The sequence below is a fragment of the Nuphar pumila genome, chromosome 4 (genome assembly GCF_984573655.1).
Source record: "Nuphar pumila chromosome 4, dmNupPumi1.hap1.1, whole genome shotgun sequence".
Lineage (NCBI taxonomy): Eukaryota > Viridiplantae > Streptophyta > Magnoliopsida > Nymphaeales > Nymphaeaceae > Nuphar > Nuphar pumila.
In genome coordinates, this window is record NC_143252.1 from 103,963,099 (window position 1) to 103,980,988 (window position 17,890).

The 17,890-nt window shown below is 37.5% G+C and overlaps 1 pseudogene across 1 annotated transcript in view; it reads left to right on the forward strand.

Annotated features, from left to right (window-relative positions):
- Positions 1-15,151, forward strand: part of LOC149840394 (aspartokinase 2, chloroplastic-like) — a 33,963-nt pseudogene extending 18,812 nt beyond the window's left edge. The window contains exons 5-10 of the transcript XR_016431393.1: positions 5,223-5,372; positions 5,500-5,595; positions 6,028-6,144; positions 13,149-13,265; positions 14,150-14,212; positions 14,278-15,151. The product of XR_016431393.1 is annotated as an aspartokinase 2, chloroplastic-like (transcript). The remainder of the gene's footprint in view (positions 1-5,222; positions 5,373-5,499; positions 5,596-6,027; positions 6,145-13,148; positions 13,266-14,149; positions 14,213-14,277) is intronic.
- Positions 15,152-17,890: the final 2,739 nt, after the last annotated feature.

Below are 17,890 nucleotides of genomic sequence, written 5' to 3' on the forward strand. Positions count from 1 at the left end.
TAATAACACTCAAAATAAGTGTATCAACTACTAGAACAAGAGTGTAATTATAATGCCGTTAATGGACTAAACACATACACAAAAGTGTGAATAAACATCTCTTGTCTATATATAATGATACTCAAACTGAGTGTATCAACTATTAGAACAGGAGTATTATCTCAATGCCACTTATGGGCTAAGTGTATGTGAATAAACATCTCTTGTCTACATATAATGATACTCAAACTGAGTGTATCAGTTACTAAAACAAGAGTATTATCTCAATGTCACTTATGGGTGAAACACACACATAAAAAGTGTGAATAAAAAACTTTTGTCTACATATAATGACACTTAGATACGAAGCATAAGAGGAGGAAACACAAGAGATAAGAGAGCTTATAATGAGAAACAAACTAATGCCATCAATAATTATTTTAACAATATTTCGAAACTCCATGGTTTAAAAAACATAACTACTATCACAAGATATCAAGCATCTAATGACCATATAAACAAATTAGTGTTACAACACACTCATAGAAACCGAGGTCAATCACCTGCCTATACTAACAAGATGACATGAGGTGTACACACAACTCACCACGACAACTAACTCGGATTTCCAACAACAATGAGTTCAGAGGTCAATCAACCATCAATCAAACCCAAGGCAAATGACAACACGTCACTCATGACCCCTGAGAATCTAGACTGATAAGATTATATGAGGTACACACATAACTCACCTCAACGACTAACCCTAACTCCACAACATCGAGGTGCACAAAAAACAAATGAATGATGCAACACACTTATAACCAAAGGTCAATCAACTGTCAGTCAGAGCTGTCAGTCAGAGCCAAATCATTTGGCAATCTATACTCACAAGAAGACAAATGTACACATAATTCACCTCAACAACTAACTTTGATCTCACAACATAGAAGTGCATACAACTTACTTCGATAAGGCCAAACAAATGATGCATTATATAAAATTCAGTGATGGACAATTCAAATGTCATAAAAAGGCAATACATACTCACGGACATCAATTTTCAAATAGGTGAATTCATATCAAATATCCGATTTGAGAAAAACAAGTTTCAAATCAAATCCAATAAAGTTATGTCAATTGCACAATAATATGTCAAATGATGCAATTATATGCAATACATAATGATTGAGAATCCTTTAAAAGATCATAAATCCACCAACGAAAAACAAGTGCACTAAGCACATCACATACAAAAGGTCAATAAGTCTCGTTAAAGAAACAAGAACACATATGATAAGAGGTTAGAGTTAAATCATAAGTCTACTATGAGGCAATTGAAGACAATCATATGAAGATTCTCAAAGGGTTATAAAAAAAACTTAAGTACACTAGTGCACAACCACACAGATACAAAGCCACTAGTGGGCGAGATACAAAAAAACCAACTATGGGCTACATACAACTTTCATAAAAGCAATATAGATGTTTTTGATAAAATACTCCTAAAGAGTCATAAAGATCCACACATATATGATCACATCAAACAAGAGATTTTTTTTTCTCATAATATAACATTCTTCAATAAGCGTGATGTAGAATATCAATACGCAAGAGAGAAATAACAAAGATAAACATATTTATTGTACAATAACAAGTCATGCTTATGCCATTCAATAAAGACTTCTTAAGGCATATGCCAAAACGAAAGTCTTAATCCAACACGTGTCATTTAAAAATAATCTTACTTAATAGAGCAAATATTGTTCAAATATATATGAAATAACATATTAAAAAAAAGGCCTCATTAGAAATCAATCACGATAAAAGTTCATGCTTGATCACATCATAATATTCCAAAGATAGTCCATACATACGTTTGTGAATTTTTAATACTTTGCAAAACATAATATTTTAAGAAGCCACATATTCAACTTGAGTGAATAACTAAAAAGGTGTTCTCTAAGGAACACACTCACAATACCCACAAAGGGTACCAAGAAGAGGTGTTCTAAAAGAACACAATCATAAATCCCATAAAGGGGATACACAATAAGGCACAATATAAAAATATATTTTTATTCAAATGAAATGATTGTGCAAAAACATATATATCTTTGCAAAATATAGATTTTCACTACACATATCCATAATCTAATGCATATATATATATACAACTTCTACATACTTAAAAAATCTTTATTTTTAACATATTTCCTTTTAAAACTTACCATATATTATGAAAAACAAGAAGCTAAAGATACATACCAAAATGCAAAATCCTTGAATCCTTTTCATTCATTAATACAAATCTTTTCCAAGACCCTGATGCATCGCTCTGATACCATGTCACAAAATGGCATGGATCCCAGTGCACTTTGGAATGCGTCCCATGGACCAAGGATACAATGTAGTTAGACACACATTTACAAGAAAAATGCTCATAGAACACAAAACTTAAAAATAAACAATTTCATTAAGGATGAAATTCAAATAATACAAAAAAGTAAAAAATACAATGAATCCTCACTACAATACACTCAAATCAAACACATAATCCTAAAACTACCATCACTCTCTCAAAACTCACTTATGCATACACCCACTTATTTATAGAGGGAAGAGGAGAGAAAAGTGAGAAGAAGGATGCCCTTCTAGCTGTTGGAGGGAGTCGAACAGCTAAAAATCTAGCCGTTGGACTAGCCTCCTATGGCTTGAAATAGTCAACCTAGGTTGACTAATATATATATATATATATATATATATATATATATATATATATATATATATATATATATATATATATATATATATATATATATATATATATATAAGAATACATTCATCTTAACAATCAATTCTTTCTATGATCGCATATATGGGCAGCACCTTGATGAAAGATGTAGATAGGGGTTCCCTTTTTATAAAGGAGTAGGGAGCCCTTCTCTCTTGTTCCTGATAAGCCATGTTTCATCCCAAATCAAACCCATTCACACCCCTACTAAAAATTTGATAAATGTAGGCAGGTCAGATACTAATTTATATAACTCCATATTCAATTTATGATTGAACTATACCTATATCCACCTAATATTGGACATGTATGAATGTAGATCAATCTAAATCCGACCCATATATGGACAGTATTGTGGATAGAGTTTCAACCTTCCACCAGACCATTTAGATTCAGTCACCACTATCATCATCATTATAAACATCATTACCATTATATATATATATATATATATATATATATATATTTATTTATATATGAGTTTATCTAACATTAAACTAATTGCATTTAACATTAGCTACATTTAATTGATTAAAATAACTAAAATACCCTTAAAAGTAATGGCATTTGAAAAATTCATGGTTACCCTTTTGGGCATTATTAGACTTGGATTTGGAGGAAAATAAAAAGTCGAACACTTTTTTCAAAAAAGTAAAAAGTGTACTTTACAAATTTAAAATTGAAAAGTCAAAGTTAATTTGTTTACCCCAAAAGGTGGTAATGTATTTTCAACGGTCACAAATATCAGTATTGGCTATATCTCGGCAAGGCTATTTCTTGTGATATTATAGGCTGGGTGATAATTCTTGGGGCTTAGAAAATTAATATAAAAATAACAAACATAAGTAAGAAAATATAATGTCTAGACCAGGGTTACTAGAAGCTCCATAGGGCATGGGGAAGTGCGCTTCCCCTTCTTTTTTTTTTGTGTTTTCATTTTTATTTTTCTCTTTTTTCGCTTCCCCCTCGCTTCGTAGGTTGCTTCCGGTTCGCTTCCGAAATGATTCTTGGTTTGCTTCTAAGTCGTCTCGTGCTTCCCGCCTCCTAAAATTTTAGAAGTGCATCGCTTTCTGCTTTCGCTTCCCAAATTGCTTCCCGCTCCCGCTTTCCCGACTGACAACTCTGGTCTAGGCAATAAAATACATATATGATAAAAAAGTAAAAAATGTAAAAAAAAGAAGAAAAACATATTTAAGATGTAAAAAATAAATAAATAAGTAAAAATAATCAATAATATAACGATATAATTAAATTGGCAATGTTTTCAAAATATCATTATATTTTACTTCTAATATTGTTCACTGAAAACACGGCGATAATATCACAATATTTTGAAAGTATAGCCAATATATGTGACTGGTTTTAAAAAATGCTTTACTTTTGAGGGCATTTTGGTCATTTCAATAGGTTGAATCCATCTAATGTTAAATACAACTAGTTTAATGTAAGATAAACCATATATATATATATATATATACTGTTTTTTGGAAAGTGCTATTCATATGGTCTCTACTATGCCATATCCCATTTCTATATCCATGTTCATAGCTTTTCAGTATCATTCCATATGCATATATTCTTGAATCTTGACAAATATGGACCAAACACTAGGTCAGCATTTAGGTATGCAGCATTTTGAGCTGCATGAAGAGGAACTGGCTACTTCCATGGAGTTATCTATTGCAAATCATGAGGAAATGGAGTATCCATGTGAGACGCCGAAATCATGTAAAACAGCAATCAGTGAGAGATGTTGCATAAAATTTGCCAAAGCTCAATGATAATCTCTGTCCAGAGAAGGTTATATATATTTTGACAATTAAAGATATTCATCTGGATATTCTTTGTGCTGCTTACTGGCATGCTCTTGGAAAATTATACGTGGGAGCAACATGTCAACACTTCAAAAGGTATCCAATCAATGTCAGGTGATCACTGGAAGGATTGGTTCCATTAACATACTGATGATGATCTTTATCTAGAAAGTTGGATTTGTAAACTTATGTAGCCTTACTATACTAACATTAACATGAGAACTTGAGAAGGCACTTGAATATGGTTGATTCTCAAATACTTGGGCTTGATGGAACTTTTCATGGGCCAACCTCAGGCTCGACTAAGACTTGTGAAGTTCTTCCTCCACAGAAGGTCAAACTTAATAATGCATGTCTAGATTGACCTATAAAGGTAAGGCCCACTTAGACGTACTAATTGCAGGGTTTGTGTTACCAGGGAATTTTATTTTATGGATTTCATATTTGGTAATATCTTTACTCTAGATAGATTTGAAGGTTCTCTCTTAATTGCAGCCTTTATGTGATGGTCCGAACTTCAACTGTGTATTGATCAATCATCATTTGTCAGTCAAATTTTCTTTTGAAGTTTGTCATCTGTATTTTGTGTAATAGTATTTTGGTCAAGCTGATCAGTGATGCATAATCTTCTGCAGTATGATGCATTCGATATTGGTTTTATAACCACAGATGAATTCACAAATGCTGACATCCTTGAAGCAACTTATCCTGCTATTGCAAAGAGGTTGCATGGGGATTGGGTTGATGATCCTGCAATTCCTATAGTCACAGAATTTCTTGGCAAGGTGTTTATCCGCAAAGTCTGCATTCATTTTTTATCTTGAGCTAGTAAGCAAATTTCTCTTTATTTGTTAATGAATGGTCTGTCATGTTTCTTTCCATTTATAATTCATTGTACACTGCTATTTGCAGGGTTGGAAATCTTGTGCTGTTACAACTTTGGGTAGAGGTGGCAGTGACTTGACAGCCACCACTATTGGAAAAGCCTTAGGCTTAAGAGAGATTCAGGTTGACTTTAAACTTTGTGCTGCAAATAAATCTTGAAACCATATGTTGAACTTTCTAGGATGAGATCAGTTTTTCCCCTTGTTAGTATGTGCTGAACAATCTCTAACTGAATTTCAAGAGAAACCATCTATAGCTTTCCATCATAGGATGTTTATGTTTGAAATTTTGGCACTCATATAGATTGTTGGAATGTTTCAGAAATATGATTGATTTTGTTCCAAATTTCAAAATATGAGAATTGTCCCACAGATTTTGGAATGTTTCAGAAATATGATTTGTAAGTGAAGCTTTTAGCATGTGATGAACAATCTCTAGCTAAATTTCAAGAGAAACCATCTATGGGTTTCCATTGTAAGATAATTGGAGTTGTCTCACAGCGTTTTCAAGTATTTCAGAACTTTTATTTGTGACTATGATCTCATCTTGTCACAGGTATGGAAAGATGTTGATGGAGTGCTAACATGTGATCCCAACATCTATCCAAGTGCTGAACCAGTACCATTTTTGACATTTGAGGAGGCTGCTGAGCTTGCCTATTTTGGTGCACATGTATTCTTCATTTTCCATTTCATGCTATATCTTAATTGAAAAATCTGTATATAATAACCAATTTTTTTATGTTGTATGTTTCTTGGTGCTGAACCAGTCCCATATTGTATGTTGATTCATACCTATATGTGTGCTTTCAACCAATACAGATTAAACAATCTACATAAACACTTGATTAACGAGAGAGCAGTAGTCTATAAATATCTGCGATCAGCAGTGTAGCACCAGTGAGGAATGCCACATGCCCACTAATGCTCAAGCAGAAATGCAGTGAAGAAATGGAGAGTGTGAAAAGAAATGGGAGATGAACAGAAAAGCATAATACAATGCTAACCCCACAATGAATCCACTCTTGAATGCAATCCTAATCCATGTCAATTTGCCTAATATGCTAATGGGAACTATTGTCAATGGCAATCGATGACACTTTTGTTATCACAATATTGACAGAATGGATGAGAAAGAACCCCACCTCTGTAATGACCCCAAATTATACCCTTTGAAAATGCGAAATATTTTTTTTCAATCAATGCAAAAACCTTCCCAGAGATCCGGGGTCTTCATCGTTCTAATTTTCATTGGATAGCCCAAACACCACAAATGAACTTGCAACCATCATCCATAATAACCAGAACAATTTCTTTATTTATGAATAAGAGTAAATTTCAGAGACAAGGTTTTATTCGACTGAAAATAAAGCAACTGAAAAAGCAAGAAGAATTGAAACAAAAGAAAGAGTCACTCTGTCCCCTGCTGAAGCTGACAAGCTCAACTATGACTTTCATCCCTTCTCAGTAGTCAGTCTAACCTCACTTTTCACCATATCCTGTGAAAAACCAACAAAGTAGGGTGTCAGAACCGAAATTCTGAGTACAACTACTTCTAAAGAAATGAGGTGAGACAAAGAACATGGATAAGTTTTCATGTAATGATTTGAGTGAGTGCAGATATAAAAATTTGCAGAATTTAAATAATCATTCATGCAACCAGTTACATATGCTAAGCAGAAAGAAACAGTAAGGCATAAGCATAGACAAGAACTAAGTAATAAGATCTTTCAGCATGCTCGAAAGGAAGTAAATAACATACACGCACCATTCTACCATGCATAATTGAATTGTTCTCTAATTCATGGTAGAATGGTGGGTGTATGTTATTTACTTCCTTTCGAGCATGCTGAAAGATCTTATTACTTAGTTCTTGTCTATGCTCATGCCTTACTGTTTCTTTATGCTTAGCATATGTAACTGATTGCATGAATGATTATTTAGATTCTGCAAATTTTTATATTTGCACTCACTCAAATCATTACATGAAAACTTATCCATGTTCTTTGTCTCACTTGGTTTCTTTAGAAATAGCTGTGCTCAGAATTTTGGTTCTGACACCCTACTTTGTTGGTTTTTCATAGGATATAGTGAACAGTGAGGTTAGACTGGCTACTGGGAAGGGATGAAAGTCATACTTGGGTTTGTCAGCTTCAGTAGGAGACAAAGTGACTCTTTCTTTTGTTTCAATTCTTTTTGTTTTTTCAGTTGTTTTATTTTCAGTCAAATAAAACCTTGTCTCTGAAATTTACTCTTATTCATAAATAAAGAAATTGTTTTGGTTCTTATGGATGATGGTTGTAAGTTCATTTGTGGTGTTTGGGCTATCCAATGAAAATTGGAACTGTGAGGACCCCGGATCTCTGGGAAGGTTTCCGCATTGATTGAAAAAAAAATATTCCGCATTTTCAAAGGGTATAATTTAGGGTCGTTACAAGTTATGGTATCAGAGCATGGGAGCACTAAATCAAAGATCACGGTCATGCCACACCCTGCAAGTGCTCTGTAAGTATAATTTATTTTGTTTTGTTGTTGGTCATATTGCTGGTACTTTTTATTATGATGCTCATATTAGCATATAGGTGAATTCATGCCTACATAGTTTCATATTGTAGATGATTGCATTATAGATGATTATCTGAACAACTCGATTATAATGGCATAGCATGATTGATATGTGTATCATGAATATTCGACTAAATCTCTTAGTTGTCAATCATTAGGCTCGTATGATATTTAATTTGGTACTACCCACACGTGTTTGATATGTTCTAATTTCGTGGACGAAATTCTTTTAAGGGGGTAAGGATGTAATATCTACGAATTTTAAGGTTTTGGGTTCGGGATCCGTTACCCGGATCCAAAAGAAATATATATGGGTATTAAAGGCATAAATGTAATAATAATGTTTAATAAATAAATAATTAAAAAAATAAATTATTATAATAAAAGAATTAGTTTATGTGGGATTGGATCCACGATTGGACCCAAACAGATCCAACATTTTGGATCCACATTTTTTTTTCTGACTCGGATCCACATTCAAACCGGACCCGGATCCATGTTAGGATGGATCCAACACTTTAAAGTAGACCCGGATCCACGTTAGAGTGGATCCGGCACTGCGGGTCACGGTTCGGACCTGGGCTTTATTTTATAAAACTCACGAAAACAAGAATCGTGCCTAGGGCACGATTCTTGCAAAAATCGAAAGGGGAGGGGGAGGTTACAGAGAGCGTAACCGACTCCACCTTTCGCGGAGGGAGGGCCTTCATTCGATAAAAGGGAAGGGAGAGGGTCTCGCCCTCTTTCTCTCACGCTTTCTTTCTCTCGTTCCACCTCTCTCGGCTCCCTCTCGTTTCTGCCCTCCTTGCGTGCGACAGCGCCATCACCGCATCTCCTCATCACCCTCTCGACCGGCATCACGACTGTGGAAACAACAGGCCGACCATCGACAGCAGCCTCCCGATCGCGCCCTTCACTGCGGCAGGAGCAACCGGAGTCGGCCGACCATTGTCTTGCGATAGCAGTCTCCGATCGTCGGAAAAAGCACCGGAAAAGGTAGGTTTTCTGCCTCTTTTTGTGTGGAGTATGGATTGAATCTGCCTGTGATTGGGTCGTTCATGGGGGAATCCCGATTTTTGTTTTACATTACAAGCCTGTCAATGCATTTCTTGGATGCTGGAAAACCCAACTCTGTGAGTCGGGGTTTTTCGGTAGCAGTGACCTGGAGTTGGGGGTTTCTTTGCCTAACCCTGAACCGGAAATCCCAAACCCAATCGATTTGAGGATTTTCTTGTCTAAACCCTAACCTGCAAAATCCCCAAACCAAATCGATCTGGGGTTCGACTGAGGTAGCTGGATAGCCCCAGTTGTGGGGTTTTCGATTTCTTGAAATGGATAATCCCAGGTTTGGGGTTTTTTCCTATTTTGGGACTCGATAAACTGAATACGGAAGGGAAAGAGGTAAACGAAATCTGTTTATTTTGGGTTCAAGTGGGGGATGTTAAACCATATGAAAGAATCAGTATTTTGGTTCAATTAAATTTTTGTTTTAGCGTGATGCCCAGTTTCAACTTTGTTTGCTACAGAAATCTTGGATTTTATTTGGGTAATAAATTTGTTATAGTTTCCTGAGTTGTTGGTTCATGCTAGTCATCGATTGATTTGAGATGGTTCTCATGCATTGTTGGTTCCATGTGAATCGATGTTTTTGGATAGGTGTTTGAGAATTGTACATACAAAACTGATCATGTGCTTATTCATGTACCCATTTTGTTGATTTGATTTTTGATAGGCCTTAAACCCGAATCTCTACTGAAACAAATAGAAATGAAGTCTGTGCTTTTTGGTTAGAATTGATATATTGAACTTTACCCTAACTTGCATTTTCTTGATCTGAGTTCAATTGGTATATTGACATATTGTTTACATGTATGGTGTCAGTTCTAATGTTGAAATGATCCTTGGTAATATCTAACATTTCTATAAATGGGATCTGTTACATAATGGCATTGATGTATGCTAAGGCATTTATAAAACTGTACCAAGAACCTGTTATACACAATGAGATCAACCTAGAGGAGTCAGCCTATTACCTTTTCCTCTCTTGTTGCTGTCATCTAGCCCTCTCTCTTCTCTGATCTTTCATATGAGAGGTCTTATTTTGGTGCAGGTTATCACCATCCAAGCATAAACGGTTATTTATTTATAAAATGTGCTTTAAGAAACCAAGAATTGCATTCCTTTCTTTTTCCCCCAACCCAATCTCCCCCAGCCTCTCCTTTGCATGTGAGTTTGGTATGGTCTTCACTTGCTGGCTTGGTGATGTGCTTAAATTGTAATATATCTATAAGAACTATTCATCACTTTCTGCCATCGCTAAATGATTTTGTCATTGTAGAACTTATGTGGTTTTTCTTTTGTTTCATCTCATGCCCCCAAGTATTAGTCCTCTAATATTTTTGGGCACACAGGCACACTGTGATTACACATATTTGCTTAGGTTTGATAAAAATAATGACTATTCTGATCTAGTTTTGATGAACCCAAATAACATTGTACCAAGAAAATTCATTAGCAGTCAGAATCATTCTGTATATCAGAGGGATGTTTGTCATTTCTGTCACTCACCAAAGTTACTAGGACATGCAAATAATTCCAGAAATGCCAGTGGCCGTTAACATTGGTTCAAAAATTGGCAATAACTTAGTAAGTCTAAGTTGCCTGCAAGCACTTCTGGAGGGGCAGTTGGTACAGGCGCATACATGATATGAATGTGTGCAGTCCTGAAATTTCATTTTCTATATCCGGGTGATGTTCATGTGTGCGGATGTTAACACGTGTTATGAATGAAAAGTTTCATGTGCCTACATTTATGGGACATGTTTGATTATCGTGCATCTATGAATTGGTTTCCAGTACATGTGCATATATGAAATCAATGTGTGTTTGGCATGTAAAATCATGCATAAATGTTCGCATGTACTTATGAATTATGGACTAATGTATGTGTGTTAAGTGGTTACATGAAAGCACTTGCACATGGATGGTGAACACATGCATATAACTGTGGAAGCTCATGCACACTGTTAAAATGGTATGGATGAATGTGTATTTGGAATTATGTTTGTATTATTGCATACATTTCAATTTGTTATGATTTTTGCATACGATGCATCGATGGTCTAAATGAATCATCACAGGCCTAGAGAGCCTTGAGCTTGGGTTTGCTCTTTCTTTAATTGTTTAAATGCATCGCAATAATCATATTTACATGATGGTTTTAATTGTGTTATTCTATGGTTGCCACGGGTGGTAGGCCGTGAAGGGCTACGCATTGGCAATTTGCGAGCTTAGGTTTGCATGATGATTTGCAAGTATATGATTAACTTTGCATGTGGATTTGCAAATGTGATTCTATTGCTCTATATTGCACTGTTCGATGTATTTTCACGGGTTGGAGTCTCGTGATGATTCTCGCAGGGGTAGATGCGAGCTTTTGCCTTGTTTTTGCATGTGGAACTGCAAAACTCAATAATTGACTCTTAATAAAAAGATAATAAATAAGAACAGTGTAATATACGTTCTGGGATATCTCATCTGGAGAATGAGTATCTTAGAGTTCTGGTCTTGGGGAGACTGTGAGGATACAAAAACTCTGTGTGCTGCAATTTTGTCCCCTTAACCCGATATTGAGGTTCTTTCTCCTAACCACGGTTTTAGGGAGAGTCCGCCACTTTACCTGTGAGTGGTGTGTTGATCACAACTATGAGTTTGTTTGGTACCAAGGAAGTGACACTTGTGGGCGTGGGGTGTTCCTTGTGTCCCCGACATTAGATGTGGAGGTCTAATGTTTCGAAGGTGATTCAGTCGAGAGCTAAGTTGGAACTCAGTAATAAAATGCAAATTGTGTGCTAAGCTACCCTGAGAACATACTTGACCTCGGGGTTCGTACCCGTTTGGTATATCCACGGGCAATGGTAATTAAAAAGAGGAACCTAAATTGTATGCATTTAATAAGGCATGCATATAGAAAGGGAAACTTAAGGAAAGATAATAAGAGGATTCATGCATTACACATAAGTCATGCATTTTCCTGCTATGCATTAGAACATGCATATGTTATCTGTTTCCTTAAATGTTATATGTTTGGTGGATGCTTGATGTTTAACTTTCAATGTATGTTAAATGTCTTGTTGTACTAAGATTGTGCATCATAGTATGATTTAATGTTTCTTTTATGCCTAATGGATATACCATGTGGTATGAATGTTTACCTGAATTATGAATTGTCATAATTGCATTTATCTGAAGTTAGCATTTCTTTGACGTTGGACCCTTCAAAACTATGGAGCAGAGAACTGATACAGCAAGCAAGTGTTTCATCCAGGCCTTAGCTGAAAATTATCAGTTGGTATTCATATTCCTGTAACTTTTTTTTTCCATTATTTAAGCATGTAGTGATTGCATAAAACCTCCCATAGAAAAACATCTTGGTATTTCCTTTCACATGGGTGAGGGTGTGGGGGTGCGGCACTTTCAGAAAACTTGGGTGGGGGTGCGGCAAAAAAAAATAATATATATATATATATAATATATATATATATATATAGTCCAAAAGTTGGACATAAATGACCCTGGGTGTGTTGACCGCACCCAGGGTCAGGTTGACTGCACTGGGTGCCGCACGCGCACCCACATCGCGTCGACACGGGTGCGGCACCCAGTTGGCCGAGTCCCTGTGACATAGGGTATTTCTAACAGAGATATTGTCTTCATGCTTAGGTATTTGTTGTCTAACATTTTTTTTTGTTAAGGAGGTGATTTTCTTTAATTGGTATGAGCATCAAATTCACACATGCTGTTTCTCACTATCTTGATGTGGCTTGATTTACGTCCACAATTGCAGCCCCAATATTGTGTGGATATGGGCTAACATGGCATTCTCTCATTTTCTTCTTGGGTGCATGAACAATTTTCTTCTTTGTTCATGGTTTTGAAGGAGTGCCTGAACTTGACCTCACTTCTTTTGGGGTATTGAGGCTTGTGGTGCCTTGATGCACTTAATTTGCTTAATTTTGCTTGGAATTAGATCCATGACTGGGGTTTCTTTTATGCTCAACAATGATTGATTTTCTTTTATTTGGTCCATAATGTGTGTTCTGTTGAATATAGGAGCTTGACCATGTTGTAGAAGAACTTGAGAAAATTGCAGTTGTGCATCTCCTACAATAGAGGTCAATAATTTCACTTATTGGAAACGTGCAGCTGTCATCCTTAATACTAGAAAAGGTAAGAGTCTCTTGGATGTCCATTTTTTATCCTGTTATATGGGCCTCTTTCAGGACTGGAAGATGAACTTCTTGGCTTCACTCTGTGTTTGACCTTCACAGTGCCTCCTGCATGTCCACTTCACAGTTTCCCATCATGATTTGAGGGTTTAGATTTGTACTTTTCTATCACATCTCAAGTTGTGCATTTTCCAACCATATGTCGATTTCCAATTGGTGTGTATTCTCCAAGACTCTAACCTCTCTCTTTCTCTCCTCGTGTCTATTTTGGATGGATAAGGAAACCATAGGAAAATGATTAGAGGCTGGAGGTCTTTTTCCTGTGTACAGACAGGAAACTTTTGTGATGATCGGATGCAGTTAGAGAATCCTAAATAGGATCTAGTTTCCATCACTCAATTGTGCCATCTTGTTATCATCCTCTCTCTCTCTCTCTCTCTCTCTCTCTCTCTCTCTCTCTCTCTCTCTCTCTCTCTCTCTCTCTCTCTCTCTCTCTCTCTCTCTCTGTGTGTGTGTGTGTGTGTGTGTGCGCGCGCGCGTTTACCATCTTGTTCTCTGCATGTGTGTGTGTGTGTCTGCATGCGTGTGCTTACCATCTTGTTCTTTGCATGTGTGTGTCTTCATGCTTTTTTTTTTTTGGATGGGCAAGCTGGGGAATAACCCTGTGGGATTCGAACCGGTGACCCCTCAGTTATGATGGTGTGACCTAACCTTCCGGCTGTCTCATTCAACCCTGTGTGCATGCATATATGCTTGTGTAATATGTGTTTTTGAATCAAAGTCAATATTATGCACTAATGAGTCTTCCATGGTAACATCAAAAATACTGTTAACTGCTTTGATTTGCTCCATTTGATCCCCACTTGATCCCTTGCCTTGTTCCAGGCATTCAATGTTCTCCGTACAAATGGTGTGAACGTCCAGATGATCTCTCAAGGCGCATCAAAGGTCTCTCTCTCTCTCTCTCTCGCTCGGCATATTTTTCACAACCTGCAATTTCATCTGATTGGCAGGTCAATATATCTTTGGTAGTAAATGACAGTGAATCAGAACAGTGTGTCAAGGCTCTGCACCGCACCTTTTTTGAAACACCAGAACTCGCTGCTCTTGAGATTGCCAACGGCTCGGCAGATGAGTGCAGAGAGAGACAACATTCCTAACTCATAATGGTATTATGTCTATCTCCTGTATTCTTTCACCTAGACATGCGGCAGGCTAAATTATCGGTTGCAATATGTTCTTGGTGGAAATATTCCCCAGCGGCAGAGGCATCCTAACAAAATTTTGCTGTTCTTAAAAGCATTATTTAACGTCCATCTATAAAATCAAATGCAAGACGTACTTAGGCCTTTGGTTCACTTTTTGGGCGAAGCCAGAATATTGAGAAAATGGAGGTAAAGATTGATGATTGTACCATAGCTCAGTTCAACGTTTCAGCAAAGCTGATATATTAGGAAATGGAAGATTTGATTATTTTAGCCTCTCTTTTTTTTGCTGACCAATATGTATCTCCCTCTTGTGTGTGGTCAGTATCGTCACGTTGCCATCATAAAATATTGGTCATCATCTTACGACGGTAAATTTGATCCATCAGTGATCAATTTCTCAGGTCGGCTTTTTGCATTTTCTCCTTAACCAATTGATTCTTGCTCATTGTCCTCTTAAAGACTGCAACAGCAAAGCTTAAGGCCTCTGCTAATCGTATCCATCTCTTTTGATGTAATGAACTTTTTCCCCGCCCATATTGGACCATTGATGGTCGTCATTGGTGGTAGCCGAAATTGCTAAATCTTTTACTAAGCCATTGAATTCCTTGGGGAGAAATCTGATAATGCTTCTATGAAAGCAGAAAAAACTGTGAACAAGGAGTTCTAAAGACCCTTCTGTTACTCCCCTCCCATACTTTGATTGATTTGGAGGACAGCGTCTCTTTGTGAAGTTTCAGTCATGATGCTCATGATATAGGAATAAAAGATAAAATTCGAACCCATCCTCAATAATCCTTCTCTTTAATTGATGATTGATAAATGACCCACCCAGCTTTGAGTAACCGGCCCTCTGAGTCTCGAATCACATAGCCCACTTGCCGTTGAGATCGATATATACTAAAGAAATTGCCTTTAAATGTTTTCTTGTAATCATTTTGTTGACCATGAATCAATCCCATCGAAGTTTTTGTTGACCAGGTAAAATGTTTTCTGTATAAGGCTTTTGATTCCCTCGGATCTCTGATATAACAAGCAGCTGATGCCAAGTCTCTGGATTTTTCAAATTGAGAATCTCACATCTTCAACTATGAGATCCTCAAAAGCCCACTTTTCATGGATCTCTTATCTTAAGCTCTTAGATTGCTTTGGATCTGAGATCCAAAGCAATCAACTGCACCCCCAAGCGACATCTGTCCTATATAATGGCACCTGCTAGCTACTTTGCATGTCAAGCAAAACAGATTTCATGAAACTAAAAGGCAAGTTATCAAAGATTTGAGTGCAAGCAACGATCTTTAAAGTTCTACAATTGAGAATACGCAAAAGCCAACCCCGTTTCTTGTAATTTACCTTGGAAAGAAACGAGCAACTTCAAGTTGGAACTAGGAGGTGGCTCTCCGGGGTGAAAAGATCAGGTTCAATATGATTGTACAAATATTTATGCATTAAGCACCTGATCGCCCTCCATCAGGCCTTAGGCCCCACAACTGACAGGTGATGGAGGGCGATCAGGTGCTTAATGCACAAATTTTGTGCCATGTAATTGCACCCGATCTAGACTCCTCTCTGGGCTTTTGCTGACACCACACAAACTCGGATAGTACAACTGTCCCTAGAAGGACCCATTCTAGCTGAATCCCCACGACTCATTCGGTGGTAAAAGAACCAGTTTACCCCCAAGAAGTTACCATGCCCAATAAACTCCAAAGCCGACAACAAAGACAGCAGGGTCATGTACCTCACTGTACATCAGCTTGTGACCACGGACCCACTAGGCATGCAAAAGCATACGAGCCCATCCAGTGTAGAGCATTTAAGCAGCGACATTCATCCCCCCTCCCCCCACCAAGTACAGTAAAATCAGACACAATGGGAGGGAATGAGAGGGTGTCGGAAACAGTTACAGGCAGTTTAGCATTCACAAAGTATTTGCCTTGGGTTTGGGAGAATGGATTTGACGGAGTTGTAAGAATAGGTTAGGAATCAGAAGCTCCCAAATTCCTGATTTCATTGGTTTCAACTTCTTTCTGAATGAAAAAAAAGTGTGATGTGTCCACATGAACACAAAATGCCCCAACTCCTTTAATTGAGTTCCTAGGGCTTCCAAACGAAAAACAGAATCCACATTTCCCTTCAAAATCAATTTCCTTGGATTCCTGTAATTTGAGTTTCCTAAACTCCATTCATAACCCTCCAAATACCTTCTCCCAAACACAGCCTTAACTGCATCCAACGAGCTCATCCAAGGCACGTTCATCAAGAGGCGGTCCATGGCACCACATTCATGGAGCTGTCCTTTGATGATGCCACCTTTTTAATGAAAATGAAGTTCACAGGAAGAAATCAACACGCCCCCTTTTTTCAGTTCAGGACCACCGCCTTGGATTTGTGTTTTTTTTTTCATTTCTTACTAGACTGGAAAAGGACCTTTGATCTGAATCAGGTCTTGGCAATCCATTTCGAAAATCGGAAGACTCTGATATGGACCTTGCAACCAAGTCGAATCGGAAAGCAGTAGTTCTGGCCTTCCGGGTATGGTGGACTGGACAAGGTTTTTTTTTTCCTGAAAGGCAAGCTAGGGTTTTGCGGTCCCCTACCAGTTATACAACTATACCATTGGGTTTTGAAACTGCAACGTGCATATATCACAGTGATGTACACTAGCTGCTCTTACCAGACAAGTGGAGCCCCCATTGGTGGACTGGACAAGGCTGCTGCCACTGAAACTGTTGAAATTATGCAGCAATTCTCCAAGGCCAAACAAGGTCCGTCTCCGTCCCCCACTGATATGCCTGCTTGTGTCAGAAACCTAAACCAGCAGAGTTCACTTTTCTGAGACCACTGGTCCCAAACCAGTAGCGATGCTATCATGACTTTCGACGCATGCAAAACTGGATACCTTTGAACGCTACTTGCAATTTTCTTTTGGCAATATACCATTTATATTTATATTTACACTGAGAAACTGTCATAGACCTAGCCACGCTGGCTCTGCCGGCCATAACTTACTGTCATCGTCTTGGCAATGTAAAACTGTGGGCTTACCCCCCTTGCTCCCAGAGAATCGCCACGCTTTAGCTTGTGCAAAGAGTGATGACCACGGGATTTGAACATAGATCACCTGCCTAGCAGCTGAGACGGCTACAACACCACTTGCAACTTAAATCTATAAAATTGAAAAAAACCAACACAAAAGGCCACGCAAAAACGGTTCCTCGGAAATTGAGGTCTATAGGCTCAAAATTATCCGTATGAGAGTGACCCAGTCTGTGTGAACTTGATGAGAGCTGGAACAAAGGGGTTTCTCATCTTTGAATCAATCTGTGTGGGGTGATGAGGCCGGGGCTTCACCTCTCCCAGTGGGCCCAATTGGTTATCCAGAAATGCAGTGTCTTTAATCTAATGCAGGGTGCTGTCC